Raw genomic sequence first — 27,865 nt, forward strand, 5'->3', positions numbered from 1 at the left:
ATGAGAAACGAATACGAACCTTTAAAAATTGACTTGCGTTTATTAATCAATGGAAAGTTTTGACAGCCTTTGAGAAATTTAAGTTTCTTTTTTCCAAACGTTTGAAACCAAATCTAAAGATTTCGCAGAGCTGGAAACTCGAAAGCCTAGTTTCAAATGTTCTATTGCAATTTCCCGGCCGTAAGGTAAATCTTATAAAAATGTAAAATACAGAATTCGTGGAAATAAATACAAATGAATGCATAATCTTGTATTCGATAGGTGTGAAAGTCAAGTTTGTTTCAAATTTAATATTGCCCCTAGCCTTCCTTTCAAATCATAGTAGCATAAAAAAACAAAATGGTGAACGGCATGAAGTCCATTTTCAAATAGTTGAATGACTAGATACACCCTAACTGGGTTCCAATTGCCTGAAGATTTTTCTACGAAATATAGCACTTTTAATTCAACAGCCTTTTGCGCTCTTTAACTCTTTTTCCTACCTAATTCGATCGCCGAAGACGTATTAAAGCGCTTTTGTAAACATTACTTCAACCAGACACTAGTTTACTATTTGTTATAATATGTCAAGAGAACATAAGGGATTTAAGAAGCTCTTAATTTATATTATCAACTTTTCCCGAACATTTTTCCTTAGAACGGAAATAAATGACTTGGTTTAATCGCTTCAATTTATTGCTCATTTAATAATTTTGTACAATTAGAAATATAGGAAGAAACGCTCGTACGCATTAGGTTTTCTGCGACAATTTGGTAATGTAGTTTTCCCTTTTAAGCCTTACGTTCCCTTGACAGCTACAAAAACTTACAAGGTGCAACCGCCAGGTGCCATGTCATTCATAGCTGATTTTGAGAGCCACGATTAGAAAACATCCAAAAGAGATGCATTCCCATCTTCTTCCCCTAAAGCCCTTACGAAAATTTGAAACTAAAGATTACAAAAACCTCCCCCTCAGAACTCACGAGGACTTTGTACACCCTTGATTACCCCCAATCTAGCAGTAGACGTGAATCCTGTTTTTAAAAGTACAACGAGGCAGTTCCTAATATAAATAGCCAAATTGAGAACAGGTTTGGAAACCCTATTTAAACTGGGTAGCCCACCCACACCCTCACCGCACCCCTAATCATTTGAATCCCAAATCCCACAAAACGTTTGTGACACAAAAAATTCAAATAGCCACGAGATGTCGGGAATCGTTTTTTCACCAACGTAGTGGAATTTAGCAGCCACATTTTGTTGTTTGAATGGGAGAAAAAATGTTTTGATTTCTATAGCAAGACCAGAAAAAATAGATTCTTGTATTTTGACATTGTCGCTTCCAAGGTTTGCCACTTCTTGTGGTTTTTGTAGTTTTTAATCGTGCTTGATGAATTCTGCGTCGCATTCTTCACATTTTGAACAACCTACTGTCATATAACCCTCCTGATTTGGACCCCACTTATTTATGAGGGAGGGGTACCGCCTACTACCCAGCCCTCACCCCATGATAAGTCTCTTTGGTGACCAACAGTCAACATTTTACACGCGATTTATTAGATCTGTGCTCCAATCAATATGGCAGTAACATTTTCGTTTTCGTTACCATGGTATCTGGCAGTTTAACCTTGTATAAACGTAATTATCTGATAAACAAACCAACTTTGAGCGACCGCTGTCTTGAATTTTCGTTGTCGACTTTAAAATCAGCCAATTAACAAGATAAATAAAATGAAAAAATTCATTGAAGTTTCAATTACTATTAAATTTAATAAGAATTGCAAATTGAACTGATCAAACGAAAACATCTAAATGTATAGAAGATCGCTCGTAGTTGATGTTAAGTGTCCGATCCTCAATAAAAAATATCTCTGGATGGACGATTGTTGGTCAATTTAGACAAAAGCAAGAAAAGCAAACCGCATTTTCAATGGCTTAATAACAACAAGAATGAATCGGTTAATTTGCGAGCTGAAGAATTTTAGCTCAATAACAGACCGATATGACGTTAATACGGTCAGTATAAAAACAAAATATAAATTTTAGGTGTGATTTACGAGACTTCATTTAGCTTTGTCACAAACAATCATCGTCCATCAGAGGTATTTTTCTGGCAAAATAGAGAATAAACTTACTTAGCTTATCTTTAATCCCGTTTCCTGAAGTCCAGTACTTGCTGTGTGATTCTTTCGTCTTGTTGTGCATTGTTCCTTCCTCTGATGACTTCACCTTTAAGAAAGAAATTGAAAAAAAAAATCATGAGCTTTTTTTGTCTTCAGAAAATACAAAGTGCACCCATTTATGCTAAGGTACAGTTGGATCCTTGCCTTCCTAACTGTCGAGATTACTTAGTTAAATTTTTGATGTAAAACTAAATTTTCATTGAAGCCTTTAAATTAGCGCAAAGAAGTATTTCTGGAGTATATTTTCAAGCTTTCAGAATATCAGAGAAACTAAAATACGAAACAACTTCATCGCAACAAATTCCTTGAAAGGACCAAAGGTGCCACGTCAAAGCACGTGCACTGTATTTCGAACAAGTTGATCCAAAATCGCTTGAACATTGAACGGAGAACAAAACCAACTTCCTCGTAGCCTTTTCTTTCCTTCCCTCTCTCAGGATAGAATTTTGTGTGATAGCAATTGAAATTGAACGTTCGCGAATTCTGATGTTATTGTACTTCGGAAAATACGTTGAACTGAATCTGTTCAAGCTATCAGACCAAAATAATTTTAGGTCCTGCTCGCTTACTAAGAGTTGGAAAGTTTGTGGGCTGAAGTCCTGTGAAAATATATACTCACCATGTGTATTTGTTTGTTTGAAGCGAAGTCTTCTTCCTTCCATTTCGGTACATTTTCAAGAGCAGAGTTCGTCCTCACACGCCTTCACTAGCCGGCAAGTTCGTTGCTTTGACACGAAAATGTCGAAGATGTAATGAATATGCATTAAAGTGCTACTATGACGAAATTCGCGTCTTTCAAATCTAAGCCATTTGAAAACATAAAAAAGTAGTCTGTACAAGAAGAAGAATGCTGTTTACTATTTTCAAATATCTCTTTTTGTTCCAGAGATATTCCAGTTTTTAAAATATGCAAATTAGCCAAGTGATGACGTCATAATATCAACCAAATTTTAATCAAATATTATGAAAAAAGATATCTCAGCCAATGTGTATCAGAAATGCTTGATTCTTTGCAGTGACATTGTTCTAGGTGCGCTCCACAATATGAGCTTATCAATTTTGTTACCATGGCAACATACTGGGTTCCAGTCCTCCCTGATACTTAAGGCTTTGCTGGCTGCAGTTGGCGTTCTGTTTTGATATTTGCCAATGGGGCCCTATCTGCATAATCTAGCAAGCGTATAAATATGTTAGGTCGAGTTCGGGGCCTTGTTAAATGTTTTTCAAGCTGAAAATCACTAAAATATTGAAATCAGGTTGGAGGGGACTGGAAAAGAGTTAGTTGCCATGGGAACCGAATTTTTTTATAGCTGTAGGTGTATTGCCTTTAGAACTATTAGCCTACCAGGTTTCAATGGTCTCTGATGTAAATTGACTGAGATAGCTCTATTTATATGCTTGACGTTATATTGAGTTGATACTATGACGTCATCAGTCCTCTCATTTACATATTTTACACATTTTTCAAAGTTAAATATCTCCGGAACCAATGCAGATATTTAGAAACGGTAAACGGCGTTTTTAATCTTTCCTAGAATTCTATGTGATAAAACTTAAAATTCAAGAGGTAAAAATTTGATCACAGTAGCACTTTAAATGCTGGAACCAATCAACAACTGTCAAAAACTGCACCAGTGCGTGCTCTCACAAGAATGCATGCACTTCATTGTATGTTTACGTATAAATATGCTATCGCCTTAGTCGTGCAAAATGCCGGCCTATCAAAATGGCGAACCGATTTCTAAAGGCCCCTCGGCCCTCAAACCAGGATATATTTAGTGCGGAAATATTGTTTTCTCGCTCACGGGCGCAATTTAATTTTGTTTTTGGAAGTGAAATACCTCTGGGAAAAAATTTTTCTATAGTTGTCGCTTCTAAATTTACTTTGCGTTGTCAAAAAGATCAGTTTCTTTTCTATACGAAATAAAATAAGACGCACCAAAGTAAATCCAACTGTGGCTCCGTGGGTCAGATTCACGAAGCCCTTTGAAGTTACGATGTATCCTAAGTACTGTTTCTGAACAACAGTCTGTTGTTATTCCAACAAAAAGATTCTGTTAAGACACAATACTTGAGATATACACTCGATTGCAAAAACGTTGACACCTAAAATTGTTTAAAAATTGGCCCTTGTTGGGCAACTTGGACACTTCTAAGGAAAGCTTGGACAGTTTCCATCATTCACCACGTGCAGCTAATTTTGGTTATCAACCGTCGCACGGGAATAGAATATCATGCAAACAAATTTAGTACACATACCCTTAAAGCCATTGGGTATCATCGTTCACGGTTTATGCTTTTTAGGTGTCAACGGTTTTGCAATCCAGTGTATATTGACTTGGGACGGGCTTCGTGAATCCGCTGATCCCTGGGCCCAGTTGTTCAAAGCCCGATTAAGTAAATCCCGGATTAACGTGAACTTTGATGCGAGTTTAATCAATAATAATAAAGATTCTCCCAAAAGATTCTTGTCCTTCAGTTTTGCCTTAGACTTTGCTCAACCTTTTGCTTGAAATTAGCCATGTAAACCATTTTAACCGAGCAAGATGAAAACCTCGATTAACTTTTAATCGTGGATTAAAGTCAATCCGATTGATTGGCGGCTTTCGAACAGCTGGGCCCGGGGGCCCGTTTCTCGAAAGACCCGGTAACTTATCGGGCCCGATAAGTATATTTTTTAAATGTTTTTTTTCGCCGATTACACAGTGATTACAGGCATGGTACTTGGCCAATGCTTTCATAGAATTATAAAATTTTAAAATTTAGTATTCAAAGCTAACAAAAATTGACTTCTGTTAAGAAAAATTTATCACGAAAGACACTTATTGGGCCCCGGGTAAGTTACCGGGACTTTCGAGAAACGGGCCCCAGGTTCCTAAAACTTTTTCCAGTTTGTGCATAAATAACATTCGCCATAGAAACAACTGTTTCTGAAATATAATCAAATTCGAAAGTCTATCTATCTAGGCGTCCTCAAACAGAAAATTTCGCTTCCATGACAAATATAATCTGTGCTGGCGAAAACATTTATGAATGTCTTGAAGGCGGTTGAAAAAAGAAAAAAAAACATCATTGAGAAAACATATGAGGCTTTTATTGAGGCTTTTATTGATGACTTTCTTGTTTGTTAAACGTGTTTCCCCGTTTGTGCACACACAAAACTTGTAATAGAAACAACTAATATTTCTTGAATATTAATGAAATAAGAAACCTTTTTTCGTCTCCCTAGAGGTAATTCTATTTCCACAACAAATATCGCCTTCGTGCAAACGGGAAAATGTTAAGCAAAACACAACAATTTCAAGGCCATTCGTTTTTTTCCGCCATTGATCGGCGTTGACAAACCCTTTTTCGCTACAAAAGTCCACAATCTGTAATGATCGGATGACGGTGAACGGAGGGCTAGAACAGCCAGTGGATGACTTGTGGAGCAAGTCTGTATTTATCTAAAGGTCTACAAGAGGGGACAAGTTTCCGGGTGTAGGTCCCTGTAACATATCCCCTCATATGTGTCTAATTCTACTAGTATTCGTTAATATTTTGTTCGCAATAGTAGTTTTAAAGATTCTCGGATGTGCAAAGAGATTTTTAAATTGTCGTAAAGCTTAATGCAAAGCATTACGTTGTCCCCAGTCTCGGCGACCCCTACGCCTAACAGTGAGTCACGGTCCAAAGGATCGCAGGCGCCCTTGGAATCGATGAGAAAAGTCCTTTCAAGGAACATGAGCTCGGAATTTCGTGGTATATGTTAGGGGTTTTATATCTTGTGTACAACGGTGTTTTTTGTTTAGGGTGTAAATGTAAAATCTCAAACACGATGATAAAATTTAGATAGCTATATTTGTAATTTTTTTGTATTCTTACGTTAGATCTATGCAGGGCCTCACTGAAAACCACATTTTGTGACGTGGGCTCCCTGTTAAAATATCTTATTTATTATAAAATGAGGCGTAGCTAGTTTGCTAACAAGTTATTGCATATGGTTCATGGTTCATATTTCAAACTAAACAGCCCTGACTTTACAACAACAACAACTATGTTATCAAAATAAAATAAAATAAAGAAGGGTAGAGGGATGTTTAAAAGTCAGATTCTCTCCGGTGCAGGACTGCTGAATTCCACGTGCACATGGACTGAAAAAGTGAGCACTCCTTATCCCATTCACTATAATCAGTGATGCCAAACGATCTAAACTGGGTATCAAAGCCTTGAAACTGACTTCCGAACCAAATTACTGCGTAATTATACAAACACAGAATAATCAGTTGACTCAACTTTATTTATGTCAAAACTAAACTAAAATGATGATAAACTAATGACAGTGAAAGAAACAGTATAACCCGGGAGTATAAGCACTTGAGGCTTAGATTATCATAGCCATAACACCCGCTCCAAGGAAACTATTAAATCTATTAGATCAAATACGAACTGGGGACTACTCAGATCCTTTAATAGTGCATTGACAGACTGGAATTCCCTTCCAGAAGACATGAGATGTTTACCTTTTGATGCTTTTAAAATTTCATTACTTAAAAATTTTAAATCTCTATAAGTTTTTCCTTAGTGTGACATTTCTTTGTTCATCCATTTTTAATTTTTTTTAATATTTTAATATATTTATTTTTTTATGCAGTTTCCTATTGAAAACCACATTATGTGACATAGGCCATCTGTAAAAAGAACTTTCTTCTTATTATTATTATTAGTAGTATAGTACCGGATAACTGGGTACATTACCGTTTCATGCATAATCTTATGTTAATAATAATAATAATAATAATAATAATAATAATAATAATAATAATAATAATAATAATAATAATAATAATAATAAAAATAATAATAATAATAATAATAATAATAATAATAATAATGATAATGATAATGATAATGACAATGACAATGATAATGATAATGATAATGATAATGATAATGATAATGATAATGATGATGATGATGATAATGATAATGATAATAATAATAATAATAATAATAATAATAATGATAATAATAATAATAATAATAATAATTTATTACTTATATAGCGCGCGAATCATAAACAGATGCTCTCGCGCGCTTTACAATAAAGATATCCTAAATAAATATAATTTAAAATTACAATGGCAAGGTCAATGGCTAAAATACAATTCTGATAAAGGTCAAAGGCTTGTCGAAATAAATGAGTTTTCAGCCTGTCCTTGAAAGATTGAACACTTTGTGCGCAGCGAACTGGGTTGGGTAAATTGTTCCAGAGCGCTGGTGCGGCTACGGTAAAGCTACGATCACCCAGCGTACGCAGAGTCTTGATTCTGGGCGGTTGAAGGAGGACCTCGCCGGACGATCTATAACTATATCTAGATACGGTCTTTTGGGTGATAAGTTCGCTAAGATACGCTGGAACGAGTCCATGGATAGCATTATACGTAATAGGTGGTTTTCACCTCACACATCGTCACGCAAGTGAAAAAATAAATTCCTCAACCAGTCAATAGATAAAGTCAAGAAATTGATATGTTGTAGAAGAGTGATACATAAACAACGTGTGAAAGCCACAGGGCTTTGGGATCATTTGCGATAGAGCAAGTGAACAATTGCTGTGATCCTGTCATCATGTGCAAACTGCTGAAGCTTCAACAGTGAACAGATTCACGATGGAAACGCCCCAACGGTGTTTCGTATATTTCTTACTACACTTTCCTTTCCAACCGGGAAAAGAGGAGAAGATCGAAAGACATGTCACTCAGTAAACGGAAACGCATGGGTAATATTTGATCCCCAACCAAAATTTCTGTCTGTTTGTTTTGTCAGATAGCTTTTGCCCCAAGAGAGGCTACGGTGGAAATTTGATAAACATAGTTTATTGAAAATTTTATTTTGTGAGTTTGATGAACATTGAAAAGCAAACAACACCATTATAGACCGTGAGTGCTACTTAATAGCTTTTTGTTGAAAGATCGCATCCTATGATTTTATAGACATGCTCAACCGTAAGAAACACTTTGTATAGCATAGTGAACAGCACCGCAGGAACGTACAATAAACAAAAATCTTTCACTTGATCATTACAATGAAAGATTTCCTTTACAGCCTCGTTTAATATAATCAAATGACCTGCTTCTGATTATCTTCCATATAAATTGTAACAATAACTGGTTAAAAATTGCCACCACCATAGACGGTATAATAAACATCACCACAGGAGAGCATTTCTCCTGCTATCTGTATTTTCATACTTTAAGATTTGATCCACTGATTTAAAAGGGAGACAGCATGACAAAGATTAGCGCAACGGAGCTGCTCAATAGGGAGCTTTAGCAACGACAACGGCAACGACAACGAGAACGTTAAAAAAGCAATAGGCTTAATAACCAAAACAACAACTCTGCACGTGCATTACACTTTTTGGTACATTTCATTTGCCGTCACTGCACGACTAGGGCGTGAAATTTCCTGATGGGAAATTTTATGGAAGACGTAAACACACGACGACGAATTTTGCGTTCTTTTTCTAAACTTGGGTGCGGTCTCCAAAAATCCAGCTGCAGAAAATTTCATCTGCATTTGACATTCAGAGCGAGTTGCAATAATCGCGACGACCTTAGAAAAAGCGTGAACTCATTTTAATAGTGACGTTTTCGCTGCCGTCGCCGTAGTCGTTGATAAAGCTTCTTAATAGTTTTTCATTTGACGAGGACTCCCAGAAAGATATTAAATTCAAATATTTCAACTGTGGAGGAAAGAATAAATAAATGAGAGGTCATCGCAGTTAGGTAAGCAACTTTTAAGTTTTTTAAAAGCAGCTTCTAAAAGAAAGGTCGAAAAAAAGATTGAACGGGGTTGCTCCACCAATTGAGTTTATCAAGGAAACGGGGTGGTGGTTATTTTGTAAGTTCCGTAATATACCCGTAGCGGTGAATCGAAGAGATGGAACTGAAATATGTCAAAGTCATTTAATTGAACTGCGAATGAAAGAATTAATAATGCAAGAGGCCGCTGCTTAAGGAACTTTTCGGAAAGATTGCATCCACAAACTCAGATCGTCACTACAACCGTGTAGAGAGTATTATAGGAAAAAATCCCCATTGTAGCCGTTTCACGATTTTGACACATGTGCAACTCTTGAAACGATTTGACTTGAAATTATAAGGCTTGTGCTGCTATCAATTAGCTGAAATTTTTCCCTCCCCTGCTTTAGTTGGTATCACAGTCTCGCATAAATGCCTGTTAAGAAGGCCACCGCACCGCCTGGATATGAGTAATCAGAGAAGTTTTTTTGGTTAGGTTTTATCTGGGTGTTACCGATTGTTAAAAAAAAATGCTCCATCTGAGCAGCCTTTTCACCCCACAGATTGAGTCATTGACTAAAGAAGTAAACAATTTGCTTACGGTATTTTCCTTCTTGGAAGTAATGAATGAGTTACAAACCTTTTCTTTACAATTCCAGTGTTTTTAAACCCAGCAAGATGTTGTCTTTTATCTTAACGTCGTTCACTCTCGCTCGCGGCCCGCCTGAGAAGAATGACAACTCCTTTTGATATGCATGAAACATTTCATCTTTTTATAATTCTAATATAATTTCAGACTACGGGCACCCACTGGGCCTTTTAGACTGATCTCATCCACTAAGAGATGCCTGTAGACGCCCAATAACATTTGACGTAAATAGTTTTCTCGCGTTAATTAAGTAACCAAGGTCAGCTTATTCGTTTTTCTTGACATGAATCCTGTATTTATTCAGCCATAGAATACTATCCTCTCCTAAGGCGATACCTCGGTCGCAGTTTGGGAAAAGGGCAACAAACATTCTCCTTTTTTTTTTAATCAAAATTAAAACATATAACTTTGGAGGATTAGCCTTTTCATGCCTGGAAGGCTGGTATCGTCCATCATGTTCGAAAATTTAAAAAGTAGAAGCCCGCTGGCATTTAACTTTAATTAATTAACCAATGTTTTCTTTTGTCGGATCAGAATTTACTATCAGACTGCGATTCCGTCATTCCCGCCGGGACCATGGTTAGGTTACTTAACCCAAATTCTCTTTTATTAAATTAAAGATTTAAAAAGGACTTGTTTAAACATTTGGCCTGGCTACAAGCTTACAAATATTCCGGGAAAAACTAATAAAATACATGTACACCAAGGACTACCAACGACCTTTTGCCCGTGGCGGCTTGCGAAGATTTATACCCCTAGTTAGCGAACATGACACTTAAGAAAGTGGATTAAAGGGGCAGTACCATGGGAGATCGATGGGAGATATCATGATTTTTGGCCAAAATTCACAAAATTTAAACTTTGAACATTGTGTTAATTAATTTCTCAATCGCTAATTTAAAGAAATATTAATAGTGATTCTAAGACGAAAGGTTGAACCAAAATATAGTACAACCGGCGATTTTTAGTGCGTTACAACAGCGAAATTTGAAAACGTCTGCCAGACGTTTTCAAATTTGAACCCCTCTCTTTCTTGGTCATCTGGCAGTGAAAATATCCGTGGGTAGTTTCTTTGCATTCTGATAGTCTTTTAATGGAATTTTGTCATTATATCTTGGCTGCTATCAAGCGAATAGCGTCTTTCCGATTTTCAATGTGTTACTGAAAATAGCGTGATACTGTCCCTTTAAGAAGCCCGATGATATGGTTTTCGCTCATTCTGATATTTTATTGTGTTATTTTTCAAAGTAGCCAAGAGGAGACCTTTTAATATTGTCTTAGTGTGCCAACGATTTTAAATCCACATTAACTATATTAACTGAGCGCAAATAAAATCTGCGTGATCTCTCGGAAAATAATAATAACAAGAAGCTGTTTTCAGCTTATACTCGGGCTATATTTGACTGCGTGGTGCGTAAGCCTACGATCTTTTAGCAGTGATAACTTCCAGCATCGCTGATTCCCCAAAATCGATAGAAATAGACGGAGATATACACCCAGGAAAAAATAGTTCAGGCTCCAGAAGTGATTCATCGTTTTATTGCTACAGCTCTGTTTCGTATGATCAGGAGCTGACCACCGCCACTCATCACGCAACTTCAACGAATGACCGTAAAGTATATAAAGTAATCAAAAACTGGTGATTTAAACGGCAAGCAGCTGCTAGGCGATAAAATACAATTCCACGTGCCGTGAGAGAGTTCACGTGCCATGATACAAACGGTTACGTTACGTTATACAAGAGGTTTTGGGTACGTATCTATTTATATAAGGGCATGGATTTATGAAATCATTCGAACTGGTGTTTTAAAACAAGCGTTTGCTGGGCGATAAATTACTAATGCTTGTGGCGTGAAACAATTCATGTGCCATGATACAAACGGTTACTTCACGTTTTTCGAGAGGTTTTGAGTACATATCTATTTCTGTGGGGGGTTTGGACTTGGTAATTCATTGCGTTTGTTCAGGCTACTAAGATCTTTTCTACGGAAATAAACTTTTCGTGAAGACATAGGTTACATTTCTTGTTAATGTTTTTATCGGGTTTGAACTTTTTGAGTACTTTCCATTTAATTAGAAATGTTTTGTTTGCAGCCCGTCAAGGTCCATATATTGTTCAGATAGTTCCGTTGCATTGCGTCTGTTGTCGTTTCGGAAGAATGTGTTGTGCCAGTCCCACGTACGATTCAGTTGTTGTTACCGTCGTTCCCTTGAAGGCATTAACCATCAAGTGGCCATTCTGCTTTCTTCCTGCAGTTGCAGCTCGGGTCATGATTTTGGTTTGGGGTTGTTGCTACATTTGAGAGTATCTGGGTTTTTTTATGTGATGCGATGATGGTTTTCATGTTTGGCATGCATGAGTAGCTGAGTTTTAGTGTCTGTCTGTTGAAGATCTTGTTATTGGGTGGTTCTTGGCGAAGCATTTGTCGACGATGGATAAAAATGTCTGTACAATTGACAATTTTTAATTCTCCTTTTTAGTATACAGTGGCATATCTAATATCAAGCTATCCATGTAAGCTCAAATTCTTTTACTCAGATGTATCAACGATATGAAACATGATTTAGCCAAACAAAGCTCTATGAGCAGGCTAGGGCACAAATTAAAGAAGTTTGTTGACAAAACGGTTTCCTTCTTGAACAAATTCAAAAACTGATGACAAAATTGCAAGTACGTTCGCATGATTTTTTCGTGCGTGATGTATTCCTTGGCCCGCCAATTTTTCTGCCCGTGCCTTGTTTCGCGTTTCGTAATAAAAATGCTCCGCGCGATAACCCATGAAGGGTCAGGATTTTTCCGACGGAGGAATCAAACACGAGAATTGTCATCGCAGGACTGAGTGTGACACGATAGCGATCGCGTCACCGATTACATCTCTATAAAGTCAAATTGGAAAATTAAGTCTTATTGTGGTCACCCAACTCAAAGCTAGTCAAAAACTGTCTCTCTTTCACCCTCTTCCTCAGCGTGCACTTGCGAAGATCGTTCGGTTCGACATGACCATTCTTCTTCTGTAAAACATTCGCGTTGTTTGCGGTGAGGTCTGCATTCGAATCTTTGGAATTCTTTGAATTTTCTGACCATTCTGCAGCGTCTTGCGAGGGCTCCGAAGAAAGCTGCAAAACGTCACTACACTTTTCTGTTTCGATTTCGCATTCGCGTTTTCGATACCCACTATCTACATCATGCAGAGTTAAATTCATGCGCGTGCTGCTCGTGCGACAAACCTTCCAAGGGTTCATGATTTCTTGCACATGTGTCACCGTCGCTAATCAGACGAAACGGAATGCACCATGTTCAAGCTGCCTCCTCTTCTCTTATGCTATATCCACGGGCTTTAATCCTTACGTTTTAGCTTTCTTCGCCACTCGACATGCTATCATGGCCTTCACCTTTTTGTTCTAACGACTCCAGAACCCTCTCTGCGCTAAGGGAAACGTTCACGAACGCTTCTCAACCGACGCCAAATGTGTTGATTCGAAAGAATAGTGACTCGCAGAATACATCGGGGAAAGGGAGGGGGAGCTTAGGAAGCGAAAAAAAATGAGGGAGTTCGGGACCCTCCCCTCCCCTTACCCGATTACTTAACTCGGCGCCTCACGGCCCGAGTACAAAGAACGCGAAGAATTTGATAACGCCACCGAAAACTTTACTCGTGCCACTCGAGTACAAAAAACGAAACCGAGAACAATAACTCGTGGCCCGAAGTCTTATCTCTCGGCCCATCGCGACCCAAAGAGAAAAAAGAATTTGATAATGCTACCAAAACCTTAACTCGGTCCGCCTTACGGCCCGAGTAATAACAAGCTAACAGTCTAAGTATTTCTAGCAGGTGTTAAGAGAGTAGCGAAGCAATTTTTTCATTATGCTAACTACCTGTAATGCAACCAGCCTCGACTGCGGAAATTATTTTGAGACACAACTAGGAAAACGTTTTGTAGTTTTCCTTCCTCCCATTGTCATTTCATTAATTTTTCCGGATCTAAAATCCACCAATAATGGCAATAATTTAGGCCACGGAAGCACTGATATGCTGAATTCAATATATACACTATATATCTAACTGGATTTCTAAGAACAGATTTCAAAAGAACTGGATTTCAAAATTCATTTTGAGGCTCTTTAGACTGAAGGAATATGCTAATCAATAGCAAAACTTTAATTAGGGCTCGTTTCAAGCATATAAGGTAAGGGAAGAGTATGGAAAAGAAAGAAGTATTGCTTTATAATTAGACATGGCATTGACATACGCAAACTGAAATATTAGCTTTACGATACCACAAAAAAATAGTCTATAGCAACTTATTTAAAATGTTACTCGAAACCTGGTCTTTTCGAGCTTAATTTTAGCTTTCTACGACTAGAATCGTCTTAATCAGAGCAAGACAGCGTTTAAAATCGATTGTTCATCTTTCACACGAATCATGGCGATCGAACAAAACATAATAGTTAATATGCAGCAAAAGAGGGACGAATTCGTAAACTTCTACTCGCGATCTTTCCCCGTGATGTTTAGCTCTTTAAACTTGAAATAAAATTGGAAGTCCAAGCAAAACAAAAATAAATAATAATAATAATAATAATAATAAAAAACCAAGATGTAAATAGTTCATTGTGCCTTTTCTTTAACAGTAAATCTGAAGGATTTGGACATTTGAAATAGAAAATAACCACGCGCGTTACTTTCTTAAAATGGCCTGAAACAAAATGAAATGTTTTCTTACCGTACATTATAAATCAAAATTGACTGCTTTATTAAAGTGTTCAATTTTGATTGTGATCTGTGACTGCTCATTTTTTTTATTTTTTCGCGTTTGAAGATCGAACTTGACAGTTCTAAAAGGATTCCTTTTTGATTTGATAAAGCGAACGATGATAATGGTGAAGAGGAAAGTTACAAAGAAGATTTACGATAAAATTATTGGCGTAAAACCAATTTAAAAACACTGTTTGCACGTAGAGTCTCAACTCATTTAGCAATTGCTTTAAGAGACAAAAATTGTAGATGCTTACATTTTTGTGAGACAGCATGTAAGAGCAAGTATACGTACATGTTTTGATAACATGGTGGGCTTTGGAGAACAGAAAGGCTAGGGTACGAAGAAACACTTCAGGAAAGGATAAATGAGGCTCTCTGGGCCCAGTTGTTCAAAGCCCGATTAAGCTAATCCTGGGTTAATGTGAAGTTTGATTCTAGTATAATTACCAATCAATAAACTTTTTTACAACAGACTTTTGCCCTTCAGTTTTGACTTAAACTTTTCTTTACCTTTACTTTAAGAATCAGCATTGAAAAACACTTTTGACGAACGAGATGAAAACCTCGGTTAACTTTTAATCGGTGATTAGCGTTAATCGGCTTTCGAACAACCGGACCTGGACGCTATAAGTAACGGAAAAGTGCATAGTGTAGAAGAGTAGAAGATGAAACAGAGGTGGTTGAAATAAAGACGGCTGCTTACAAGCCTTTAGAGAGAATTGCAAGGGAGCGTGAGTATTGCGTCATTTGTTCTTCGCAGCCGTCATCGTGGATCCGCCATATTAGATTTATCGATATTCATTCATTAATTATTATACCTAATTGTTGCCAGATAATTTTTTGGGACAAGTTTGGCGGATATTCATTGTTAACGCAGGGACTTTGTTCCTCATCCCACTTGCAGGCTGAATAGGTTTATTAAGCAGTGACAAATTAGGGAGTTTAAACAGATACGATGGCGACGGGAACAAGAACGTCACAAAACAACAGTATTTAATTAGCAAAACAATGGTCCTGCAGGCGTGTTATAAATTATGGTACATTTCTTCGCCGTCCTCGGCAAACGACAACGTGAAACAACCAAATTCAAGATTTTGAGAAAGGTTCACTTGGGGTTATGCAACCAGTCTTTGAAATCAACCGAACAACAAGTATTTGCAGTAAGTAAATTCTTTATAGATTTGTGACATAAGAAGAAGTCCATATTAAATTACAATATGTAAGATAGGGGTAATAAATTTAGGGCTTATGATAATGAAAGAAGAGAATTGTGATGGAAATAAAAACTAGCCTTATATATCAACCCAGTAGACTTTGCGATTTTCTTACTTATTACATTTATATGTGCTTTCCATGTAAGAATTTGTTTTCTTATATGTTTTGTTATATGTGCTTTCCATGTAAATTTGTTTTCTAGCTGAACAACTTTTGTACTAGCTCAACAACGTTGTTGTTTGTAATTAACGGGCTTATATAAGGTAAGTTTTTTTTGCCACGGCCTGAAAATTACTTAGTAAAAACATTTTCAAGTTAAGTGATGATTTTTTCAATACTTGTGACGAAATGAAACTTTTCCTACGCTTCTCCACTCCCCTCTCAAACAACAGATGACACAGATGTTGTAACCTAGCAAAGCATGTCTTCTTGTGACATTTTTTTGTGGTATGAAACATTGTACCGAGATTAAGTAAACACCAGACGTTTTGTTCTAGGTCACATGATACTGCTTTGTTTGTTTTTATTTATTACAATTAAGAATTGAACACAAATTTGGTGATAGATATACAGTAAAAGTATAGTGTTGTTTTTATTTACTGTTGGCAGGACACTCATCTCTCATTTTTTCAAGCCCGTAATTAATATTCTTGGTAATTTTCTCGTCTGTACGGTCGCAGAGGATATCCAAGATCTGTGCGCACATTTTTGGGTGGAATCCGCGCTTGTCTTTTCCTCCCATTTGGCTGTGAACAAATAAGAATTCAAATGGGTTAGTTTATTCAATCATCAAATACTTAATCCAGTTTTTTACACATGTACGTTTGTTGTGTGGTGGAATGCATGGCGTCCTCCTTTCCCTTTTAACGCCGACGTACCTTGGAGTTTAAGAACATTCCTAGTCTCTATCGATTCATCGATCATCCATCTATCCAACGAACCAACCAACCAGACCACCCACCCAACTACCTACCCATCCACCTACCTACCTACCTTCCTACCTACCTACCTATCTACCTACCTACCTACGTACACACCCACCCACCCTACTTACCTACCTACCTATACCTACCTACCTACCTTCCTACCTACATACCTACTTACCTATACCTACCTAACCTTCCTACCTACCTAACTAATGAACTAACCAACTAACTAACTAACTAACTAACTAACTAACTAACTAACTAACTAACTAACTAACTAACTAACTAACTAACTAACTAACTAACTAACTAACTAACTAAATAACTAAAAACCTACCTACCTGCATACATACATACCTACATATCAATCTACCTAACTAAATTCCCAGCCACCTAGTCACCTAACAGGTCGGCGGGAAGATAAGTATTTTAGGCAGCTTACCCGCCCATCTACAATCCATGGCAAAAGTCTGTGCAAAAATACAAATTTGCAAGATCGTCATGTGGTCACGACCAGGACGTTGCAGGATACGTTGGTTGGCAATTGATACTTGACACCTGATGCTAGGAGCCACCACCCTTCCCGCCATCCCCCACCACCACCCCATATAACCAGTAACTGAGATCTACATTACATTTGGGGAAAGTGCGACATTTAAGAGTAAAGTTTTCAGTCAGTGTCTCAAGACTTTTGCCCATGGTTGTTTCTACCTTACCGAGAACTAAGCCAGAAGGCACAACAACTGACACACACTGCTGCCTGGTCAAAATCTTGCACCCAAACGCAAAGCCGATTTTAAGATCATCAGTACGACATAGGCAGTACAGTTTAAAGCAGACCAGCTTTGACACAATGTATGACAGTGGATGGGGAAACGGAAGTGGAACGTCGAAAAACGACCAAAAAAAATTGCTTGATCTTAATTATTTCACTTTGCAGGGACAAAAAGAAGACGATTTAATGGCCGCAATTTCTGGAGCATGGTATAATTAACAATTATCTCACTCGCCCTTGTTGGACATGAGATGATAGATAGCCAACACGCTGAATTGGCTATAATCATCTCATATCCAACAAGCGTGAGTTGAATAATTGTTTTATTTAAAACGATCAAGAAACATTGCTGAATCTTGCTGGTTTCGCTTTGCAATAACAACCAGGAAACAATTTAATGGTCCCTATTTCTCGGGAATGGTGTAATACCATGGTCGCTTAGCCAATCAAATCCCTGGAAATGCATTATACAATGATCCAGTTTTGATAATGGTGATTATCCCATGGCCGCTAAGCCGTTCGAAACTCTGCAATTGCATTATCCAATGCCTCATTTTTGTTTATAAACATGTATATTTACCTTCTTGTATGGCCGACAGATTAAAGACATTCCACAGATACGCTTGAACTTATTTTCCTGTTCCGCCGCTATTGCTTTAAGTTCATCCATTGACGTCTGGTCATCAGGCTTGAGAAGAACTGGGGAAGCTTTAACAGCGGTGGAAAGCAACGACATGACCACAATTGTAAATACTAGCGCGAGTGAAAGTTGCATTGTGGCGACCTCGTAGTTCTTGTACCTACATAGAATACAGTACGTTTATTTTATACACCGCTCGCAGATACGAAAAAGCGAGCCCTACCATTGGTTCTCAATTAACAAGCTATCATTGCTTACAAACTACCTTTTATTTTCTGCCCGCTTTCTTGGGTGATAAGAGCCCATGGAACAAAATCGGATGGCGGAGAACAGATGATCGCCTCATTTGATTTCCGTTGCCTGATTTTGCCCCACAAGAAAATGGAAAAAGTCTACATTTTTAGACTCCACTTTTTAAATTTTAATACCAGTGTTATAAAATCGAGTCTAGCATCTGCTCGCAGGAAACATGCCGTGATCTTTACTGGCTGATCATTTGCCGCTTGATTTCCTCGCATACTGGATAATAATTCCCTTGGTGAAAGTTTTTCTTAAAACATTCAACGTTTTCGTCATTTTTGACAATCGTTTCATCGGTGTTTACGGTATTATCTTTTAAAGGATTTTTTAAAGAAAAGATATAGAATTAATTGAAAGGAGTTTATGAAGCAAATAGCATCCAAAATCCACAAATGAACAGAAAATGAACAGGCTGGTTTTCACGTTAGGACAAAAGCATAATGATAAGCAAGTGAGAACACAAACTGCCGCATCCGTAGAAAACTATTTCTTGACGGATTTCTCGATACCAGCTCCCCATCGATGTTAAGCAACATGGCCGACGAAACGTTTGGCTGCTTTGTGCTTATCCCTATGTCGTCCCCATTCTCATTAGTGCGACTGTGACCTAAACATAAGCATAAGCACTGGAAGAACGAAGGTATTTGTTCTTCTTGTGCTTATGATTATGCCTTTGTTGCAGTTTTTCTCACTTGCTTTAGCAGTGTTTGTGCTAAAAACAACTGAATTCAAAGCCAGTTCAGTAAATTGAGCAGCTCCATGGTCCTTCTACTATTTCATGTATCGCTTCAATAGTTTGCAAATTATTACATACAGTTAAATTTAAGATTGCGTTCGATTGACCGTATTCCGGAAGAGGAATAAACGGAATAGTTGTTAAATTTCTCTTTTTAAGGAATTTAGAAAACCATTTCTCCAAACATTCACTGACACATGTTAATTTAAGAGCCATTTCGTACTCCAGTAACTCCAAAAACCTCTTATGAGGGATTTCTTGCAATCGTTTTATGTATTCCTACTCCGGAATAAGGTCAATCGAACACACCCTAAGTTTTCTTTTAAAAATACGGCATCCTGTGAACGACAGCATTCGTTTTATAATTTAAACTTGCTTGAAAATCGATTTCAAGGCATCGCGTCATATAATGATTTTATTGTCTTTTCTTTGATCAACTTTATCCGCCAAGTTTGAAAGACAGTTGTTTGAGTCCGTAACCACTGTAACCTACAGGGTGACTAATTTTGTACAAATTCAGTACAAAATACGTCAAAACTTCCAAAAACGCTCCACCTTTTGGGTTCTATCTCCTTTTTATGTAAAAGATGAATTAAGAAAGTATTATAAAATGTGAATAGAAAAAAGAAAATCACGAGTAAAAAAGTGTCCAAAATGTCTACCAATCTTAAAACGTGGTGTTCTTTAAATTATCAAGGACAGAACTGTCTTCAATTCCGCTGTGAACCCAATGCAAAAATGGCGGACATTTTAATATTCTTTTGTCTGCATTCAAATTGGCCTCACTAGCCTCGTTCTTGAGTTCAAAAAATCAAAAGAATATTTTACCTTGGACGAAGCTAGTGAGGCTACTTTGAATGCAGACAAAAGAATATTAAAATATCAGCCATTTTTGCATTGGGTGTATTCCGTTCCGAAAATTACTTTGGGGATCAGTACGGGCTCAGCGTAAAAAAGGGGTTATTCATGGGAAAGCTTGGAGATCAGTTCGAACTTATGGATCATTTCGGGGTTGAGATCATTTCAGTGGCTGTACATTTTGACTAACATTGCAGGCTTTCTGACATTTTTAGAAATCAAGAAATCCAAGATGGCGAATTCAATATGACTGCCGTTTGGAATTCATGACACAATCCCAAGCCATGCGACGTTATGACATCCCGTCGAGGACCTCAGAGAAAAGCAATTTTAAACTTATTGGTTACCTCAGTTCAGTTTTACTGTCCTAGCTTGGATACTCTCGGAGTTACTAAGATGAGGCCCCCCCCCCCCCCCCCCCTCCCGTCTCCCCCACCTCCTCTCCAATTGAACTCCAGAAAACCGACAAAAAAGCCCGTTCTAGACAGGGCTAACTTATGCAGATGTCTGAACTCCTTATTGACCAAGACCTTTTCTAGTTACTGAACTGGCTTTGAATTAAGTTTATGCGTAAGGATGTCATTTTCGATAGCACCGAGTTATATTTGGTTTTGCGGAATGATTGCTTGCCAACAATCGATTATAACAATCAAGATGAATGTGACTCCGTGCTTTTAAATAGTGATGATGATGAACACCAGGAAAGAAATAACAATATTATGGTAAAATATTATGGTTTTTGAATGGCCAGCCAATTTTATATAGTTTTACGAATCAAATTAACATCACAGAAAAATCGTCAGAGCAAGCAAACTTTAGAAGAGCCAATTAATTTGATAAGATCACAAACGCCCCAATTTATCACAAGTGGAAGACAACGTAAATATACATATATTTGATTTTCCGTTGGGTCAATCATAACTTATCTGAATTACAAAAACATGGTATTTACAATTTCTCAACGATCCCAGTCTCTAAACATTGATTACACTACTTATTTCAATTCATTTTGGCTCAGACACCGCTACCATTAGTACCAGCATCAGTCCGACCAGGGAAGTTAAGCCCTGCCCTGTAGGGTTAAATATGACTTAGTTGACCATCCAGGAACCACTTGAACTTCTTCGCAATTTCTTTTTAATGAGCTAAAGGGTGTTTATTGGCTGATTCTTTGCATTTCAATCCAGCTTGTAAAAGGTGAAAAAACTTGCACAACTTTGGTTTTTACATAATACGTAGACTAATGCATGATTGATGATTTTGATTAAATTCCGATTGTATTAATATACGAGCGAGTAAATTTTTCCCACCTACTGCTGTAACTCGTTCATTGCTTCGCATTCACGAATTAGGAAGGACGAGAAGTACATAAAAATGAAAGTATTTTTTGCATCAGTTAATTGTTTTGCAAATACAAACTGCAGGTTAATTAAGGACGGTGCCTACTAATATCAAAGTATTTTTGTGCGGTTTATGACTATGTCGGGAAAGCAGTTCTTGGGAAGGCCTATTGGAATCCAAAACGAAAATTAGGGGTAGCCACGCATTTTTCAGAGATAATTAAGCAATAATATCTCTAAAAAGCGCCAAAATATGAAGCAATGTATGGGATTTTTTTCCTAAATTGAAGCTTAATTATCTCTGAAAAATGCATGGTTACCCCCAATTTTCTTTCGAGATACCAAAAGCGTTTGCTAAGTTCTGCTTTCTCCGCATATTTTTAAACCGCGCAGAAATATCCCTGTATTAGTAGGCACCACCCATAGGAAACCCGAGTATCTCGAGATGCGCAGAACGTATGCGCAGTAACAATAGTAGGCACCGTCCTTAATGGATTTAGTTCACTTGTTATGAGTACTGAAATTTTTTCTAAAGAACAATCTAAATTCAAGCATTAGAAGACTGAACATTTGGATAGTTTCGCAAGTCATTTTGCTGAAATTTCTTTCGAGGGCCTCAGAAATCCGGATTTAGTTTTAAAGAAAATGTTCCGAGTTTCCTTTAGCAAAGGAGTTTCCTTCAGCTCTAAACGTAACACTAGAAAACTGTTTCGTTTCGTTTTTGGAGGGGAAAATCTCGTTAAAAATGCGAAATAGGGACAGTTAAATTTTTCGTAAGGCAAAGAACAGCTTGTAAATTCGGGAAATACGATTCCAGTTCAGTCCTTAAACTTTCTGTGACTTAAATTTTCAGTTAAGGCATCAGAATAGGTCATACTGTGTTAGCTGGCGCAAATCATGCCTTTACAAGGCAGCGAAACGATCTCGGGACACAGGAGACAGCAATTTAAGTGTTTTTGCTTTAAGGGTTCTCGTTTGGTGGCCACGAAGCTATCTATCCTTGTTGAGGTTTGAACATTCGTTCGAGCGAATGTGAAGGTTTTACTTCGCAAGCGGTGGTATACAATTCAATCTCTTAAACTGATCTCCCAGACAATACCAATTCCACCAAAGATTGCCATCTTCCTTAGCATTATCTGTTGTACATGCTTGTTTTAATAAAACATGTCTGACAACAGATGAAACTTGAAAAATACAGCTAAATGCTAAGTAAACACTAACACAATATTTCTCTACGAAAAATAAGTCATACGATTGATTCCTTAAACATCGGATTGTGATAAAGAAATATATGGAAAGCGGTGGTTTAAAGACTTGTTTGAAGCCATCTCTCGTAATGTTGTTGCGTCGCCTTTTGTAAAAGAGAAAAAGAAAAACAGCATGGTACCGTACATACCTTCAAAGAGATTCCCGTTCTATGCTTCCACGCGCTGTGTTTAACTTCCAACGTAGTTGTGGCTTGTACGATGTGCATATCTGTCAATACTGTCTTAATATATAAAAAAGCCACAATGAATTCCTCCCCTTCAATTTCCGCCGGTAACGCTAATTTAACTACACGCTGGAAAGAGCCTTTGTCCCTACGTTTCCTTCGGGCGTCGCTTTGTTTGAGTTTTGTGACATCTGTTGGACGATAACGTTTGGCAATTAAAGATGAAAACTTCGCAGGCTGCAAGTGTTATGAATTATTATTACTCGCTGCTTAATTGACTTGACAGTTGAAAAAACCTGCCATGTTATATTTTCTCCATTCTCAATCTCAAACACATCGAAAATTTATTTCCTCTTGTCATGTCGCTTTCTCAAGTCTTTCGCGACAGAACTCGTCACAAGCTGCGGAATGCCCTTCTCTCTTTCATTACACATTGAAAAGATATCTTTCAATCTTATTCTGTTATTTCTAATCGCAAATACGTGTATGACAATTATTTTTTCATTGCGTGGGATTATCTGCCAGTCGGATATATCCTTAGAAAACGGGGAACTACCAACAAGGAATTCATTCCCACAGCCATATTTACCTCGCAGAATCAATACGTTTATAATGTCATTGTTATTATTTTTATATAGATATATTTCTATTGAGTGCCCGTTTGGGAATAAAAAGTTTTGAATGTTGTTTAGGTCATACCGTGTATTTGCGATGTTTTGAGAACAACAAACACATAGCTTCTCACGCCTCTGTGATCTAGTTTTTCCTCGACCGACAAATGCGCTTAAATAGAAGTTTTGTCATTGTTTGTATGGCCTCTGGGAAATTTTAACGTTAAATTTTTTGGGGGTCATAATTATTGAGTGCTGAATTTACCATATCCTTTTTCAGTCGCCCGGTATTAAAAATTAAATACATTTAAGTGAACAATAGAAACTTTTCTGTAGCCCATGCTAACTAACATTTACAAAAGCTGAGTCGATTCGTTTTTAAAATGTGATTACTGCACATTGAGAAATACCCAAAACATGCGATTTCTTCATGCAAGTTTAATAAACGCCTTTAAGCTAAAGAACTAAAGTTATACAACACCAGATGTTGTACTGCATGTAAATGTTCATGTATTGATATTTTTAACGGTGAACTCTAGCTTTTTTACCAATTTAATCTCAACTTACATATTATATTGCAACCTCGATAAGTTTAACGATTCCAGTGTGGTGTTTTAGATCTTCAGACAGCGTTTTCCCATCGTTTGTTTTCATTTTGTAAAGCCATAGCAGTATTTATTCAGTCAGACATTTTTTTGTGTTTTGTTTCTTTCCAAAGACTTCATACAGATATCCAGCCACATCTGCGTTTTCTCATCTTAATTACTCACTGCTATTCTAAGTCATTAAAAAAGCGCACACAATAACTGGCATGTTTTGGTCAGGCTATTGCAAACGAGAAAATTATTAACGACTCACCAAGTATTGACTGACAATGACATTTGCTTTATGATGCGCACGATTTCCACTCTACCACAAAATCGTTGACGCACAAGAAAACATTTTCGGAGATAATAACATCCCCTTTATATTAATGTGAAAGCTCCTTTCAGTGCGACTCCATAACCTAAATTGACAAGTCATTATTTTTTTGAGGAAAATTAAAAATTAAACGTAATGGTTTGTGTCTTGTTGTATGCCACTCAACCCCATTTTTGGCAAATGTTTCTCAAGAGCAAATAGGACAAAACAAGAAAAAAATGGATGCGTTGATAGCATGTATTGTTAAGAACGATCACCTTATTGCTTTACTGTTTTTAAGGTTCCGGCAGCTTCTAAACTAAAACAAAATGGCTTTCAACGTTAGAAAGACGTGTCGCACACTAATAGGAAACTTAACTTTAATTTGTCGGCGTTCGATTTGAGATTTTTTTTTTTACCCCTACCTCGCTGCACATCCTTCAATGACGATTTTTGGTTTGTCTCACACATTTGTGTTCAGACGAGAAAGGGAAAAAACAACGACAACAACAAAAAAATGTTGTCTTCGATGTCGACAAAAGTGGAATTCGTTCAGTTCTAAATTTAACATTTAAAATGTTCAGACGTTTAAAATTATTCTTTAGGGCGTCAGAAGCGTCGTGTACAATTAGGCTGTGCATCAAAAAGTAAAAGTTTGTTTGTTTGTTTTCAGTTTTTATTTCTTATTTTTGAAAAAGTCGGCGAAGAAAGCTTTTATTTAAATGTTTACACTTAAGGATTATATCCATAAGAGTTATGAAGCAGCTCTGTAGCTTGTGATTCTATGGATGAAATTTAATCAAAAGTTTTACTCTTTCAGATAAAGGGGTCATTCTAACTTAAGGTGAAAAAATGCCTTTTTATAGCTCTTTATTCGTTAGACTTCCATGAAAGAAAGATGACTCATTTAATGTTAATCAGAGCTACTAGGAAGCTGCTCTACATTTGTGTCTAAAATGGTGATGCCTGTCCTACTGATGTCGGATGCTAGGTAGAAATAAATTTAGTTTTTCCATGGGCACGGAAAGCCAGAGGATGCTGAGAAAAGTAGCACAACTGAGAAAGGCAAACAGACTTGGCCAAAATATGGCGCAGCGTCGGTTTGTACATGTTTGTATTGTTGATGGCTTGTTTAAATGAAATACCTTACCCGCAAACGGCTACTTTAATTTAAGAGATACACACGTATTTATTTCCACTTAGGATAGAAAAACCTTGTTTTAAAGAAAACCGCATTTTGTCTCGTTCACTTTAGGAGTGACATCCTTCAATTTTTCCCATTGGAAATAAGTGGAAGTTGGCATCGTCTTCTTAATTACTTACTACTTTCTAAAAAAACGTTCGTCTTACCGCTGAGTTCTTATAAGAAGAACAAAGACCTGGGGTTTTCACTCCTTTAAAAACATGAACTTAATAAATGGCGTTCTCAATTCATTTTAATGAAATTGACACAACGGAAATGCATTGACAGCCCACCATAAGTGAGAGCATTTCAATTTCAATGCAACACAAGACTGATCAGGAAATGAATTTTTAATATAAAAGGTAGCATCATTTGTACGAACGTTTCGATTTTTAATATAAACTTTCAGAACTTTACTTTGCGTCGCTTGTGTAAATATTATTTTATTAACATTGTTCAGGCCTTTAGCGCTAAATTTGCAATGTGGTTTTACTTAACATATATTTTACATTGTTTAGTATTTTTTAATTCAATACGTTTCAAAAAGTACACTAAAAGTACGACAGTTCTTCTCATTGAGACTATGATTTATTTTACTTCCATTCTATTCAAGCACATTGTCCCATTACCCAACGTTGCCGCGTCAATCGTGTTCTCCGTTTTGATGTTTAATCTTGGGTCTTTTTGATAGGCCCCAGTCAAACGTCAAACTTCACAGATGAACTTTGGGTCGATCCAAATTAACCAAGTTCGATCGTTGGGTCAAACGACAAGTTTAGAACAAAACAACAAATATTTGAGGCAGCAGGATTTCCAAGAAAAAAGTATACATTAAAACGTATTCTTTAAGTGCTAGTGCTGAAATGCGACGCTTTTAAGATTGTAAGACGATTTGGCTTCAGCCGAGGGGATTAAATTTAGTCTAATTGAATGGCTCTTCCAAAACAAAACACTTAGCAGTAGTTGTTAGAATAAACGCAAATTAGGTACGTTAGCACGACGTTTATACTGAACCAGGCCCGTGCTACTGCTGTGGTAGACGGCGGAGCTTTGCCGTGCAACCCGTGTGGCCTGGAAAAATTACGCCTGTAAATTAGCTGGTGATAGTGGTTGTAAAAATCGTGTATCCTGCCTAATATTCTGTTCTGGCAAAATAATTAAGCTCGAATTCTGCTCGGTACAACAGTACTTGGCATTTATTGTTTAGTGAAATTCAATATATTTTTTTACAGGCTGGCTTTTGCTTCATGATGTAGGTGGGGACTGTGGGTGTATTTTTTGTAATGCTGATGATATGAATTAGGCAATGCGGGCGTCTTTCAGCTATACCCATGTGGAAGGGTTTGAATTTTTTTGGAATTTTTCATTGATTTTCTTACTTTTTCCTTCCTTTCTTTATATCATTTTGTGTTACCAACGGTTTCCTGTATTCTGCTCAACTTCTGCTCGAAAATGTGGTATGATGCCGACAGAATGCTTACTGACGCAACCAGTGAGTTACGCTAGAAATGCTGTTGGCATGGTTTATCCAAGCCTACATGGCAGAAGGTCTGTGCTACATTGTTGTGAAACCCAGTTTCAATTGTGTTACCGAAGTCGAATTTTATGCGGTCCATTATTTTCGGCACAGCATTAGCATGAGGTCTGAAAAGGCCTTATGACCTCAAAATTTCCATACTAAACAATTTTGAATAAACCAGACAAACGTGTTTCCTGAAGGCCATGCGACACTTGCAGGAGTCATCGGTAAAGTCGGAGGCTCTGTTTCTGTTAGGTCTCTGTTCTGTCGCCTGAAGGATGGACAAAATTGGAAACATTGGTTAGGAGAATGCTAGGAATATAAGCTACCAAGATTTGACGGGATTTGATAACATGCCAATTTGATTAACTGCGTCTTTGAGGGTGCAAGGCGATCGTTTCGTAATTCAGACATTTTGAGTATATGCCAGCCGCGCCAGTGCCCGAGAAAATATTTTAATAAACTCTTGCCAATTGTTACAAATTGCGTTACGTTTAACTGGGGATTAAGACAGCAATAAAGATGGTAGAATACAGATGAGTAGCTTTAGACATTTAGAGCATATGCAAGCAGTGTCCGAGAAAGTATAAACTCAGTTGCTAATTGTAGGCCTTACAGTTAACTGGAGATTAAGACAGCAATCCGTAGACGGCAGAATACAAATGGATAGCTGTGATTCTTTATTAAATTTGAAGAACTCTCTGTTTGTCATTTCGAGAACTAGATTTTAACTTATGCCTCATTCACACCAACTATAAAACATGTCTTGTTAAACCAGCTTTAACAAAATTAATGAAAACCACCGATCGAGAGAAAACAGAAGCAAACAGAACATTGAATTTTGCGAAGTTCAAGTAACCTCTTCTCCTTTAATTAAGCTAAATTTGAAGTCGAAAAAGACAAGTTAAGCAACTTCTACAAAGAAAAGATTTTTAAACCATACTTAACTAAACAGCTCTTAAACATCTGTTTTAGCCTTCGTGTAAACGATGCATTAGACTTTTATGATTGTATTTAATTTTAAAGGTAGCATGATCGATCTAGTCTTAAATTTCGCATATTTTGAATCTTGG

At 37.2% G+C, this 27,865-nt stretch overlaps 3 long non-coding RNA genes across 4 annotated transcripts in view; all 3 read right to left on the reverse strand.

Annotated features, from left to right (window-relative positions):
• Positions 1–12,107: 12,107 nt before the first annotated feature.
• LOC146473700 (uncharacterized) lies at positions 12,108–13,636 on the reverse strand. The gene is made up of 2 exons (XR_014866286.1): positions 12,619–13,636; positions 12,108–12,501 (listed from the first exon to the last, which is right to left on the reverse strand). It is a non-coding gene; the product is annotated as an uncharacterized LOC146473700 (long non-coding RNA).
• Positions 13,637–16,058: 2,422 nt separating this feature from the next.
• Positions 16,059–18,048, reverse strand: LOC146473701 (uncharacterized). Its single transcript, XR_014866285.1, has 2 exons — positions 17,854–18,048; positions 16,059–16,318 (listed from the first exon to the last, which is right to left on the reverse strand). It is a non-coding gene; the product is annotated as an uncharacterized LOC146473701 (long non-coding RNA).
• A 7,368-nt stretch (positions 18,049–25,416) lies between these two features.
• Positions 25,417–27,865, reverse strand: part of LOC146473702 (uncharacterized) — an 83,670-nt gene continuing 81,221 nt past the window's right edge. For both annotated transcript variants that reach the window (XR_014866289.1, XR_014866288.1), the window contains one exon: positions 25,417–27,063. This is a non-coding gene — a long non-coding RNA (uncharacterized LOC146473702). The remainder of the gene's footprint in view (positions 27,064–27,865) is intronic.

The sequence above is a fragment of the Pavona decussata genome, unplaced genomic scaffold, assembly GCF_977016875.1.
Source record: "Pavona decussata unplaced genomic scaffold, jaPavDecu1.1 SCAFFOLD_92, whole genome shotgun sequence".
NCBI lineage: Eukaryota > Metazoa > Cnidaria > Anthozoa > Scleractinia > Agariciidae > Pavona > Pavona decussata.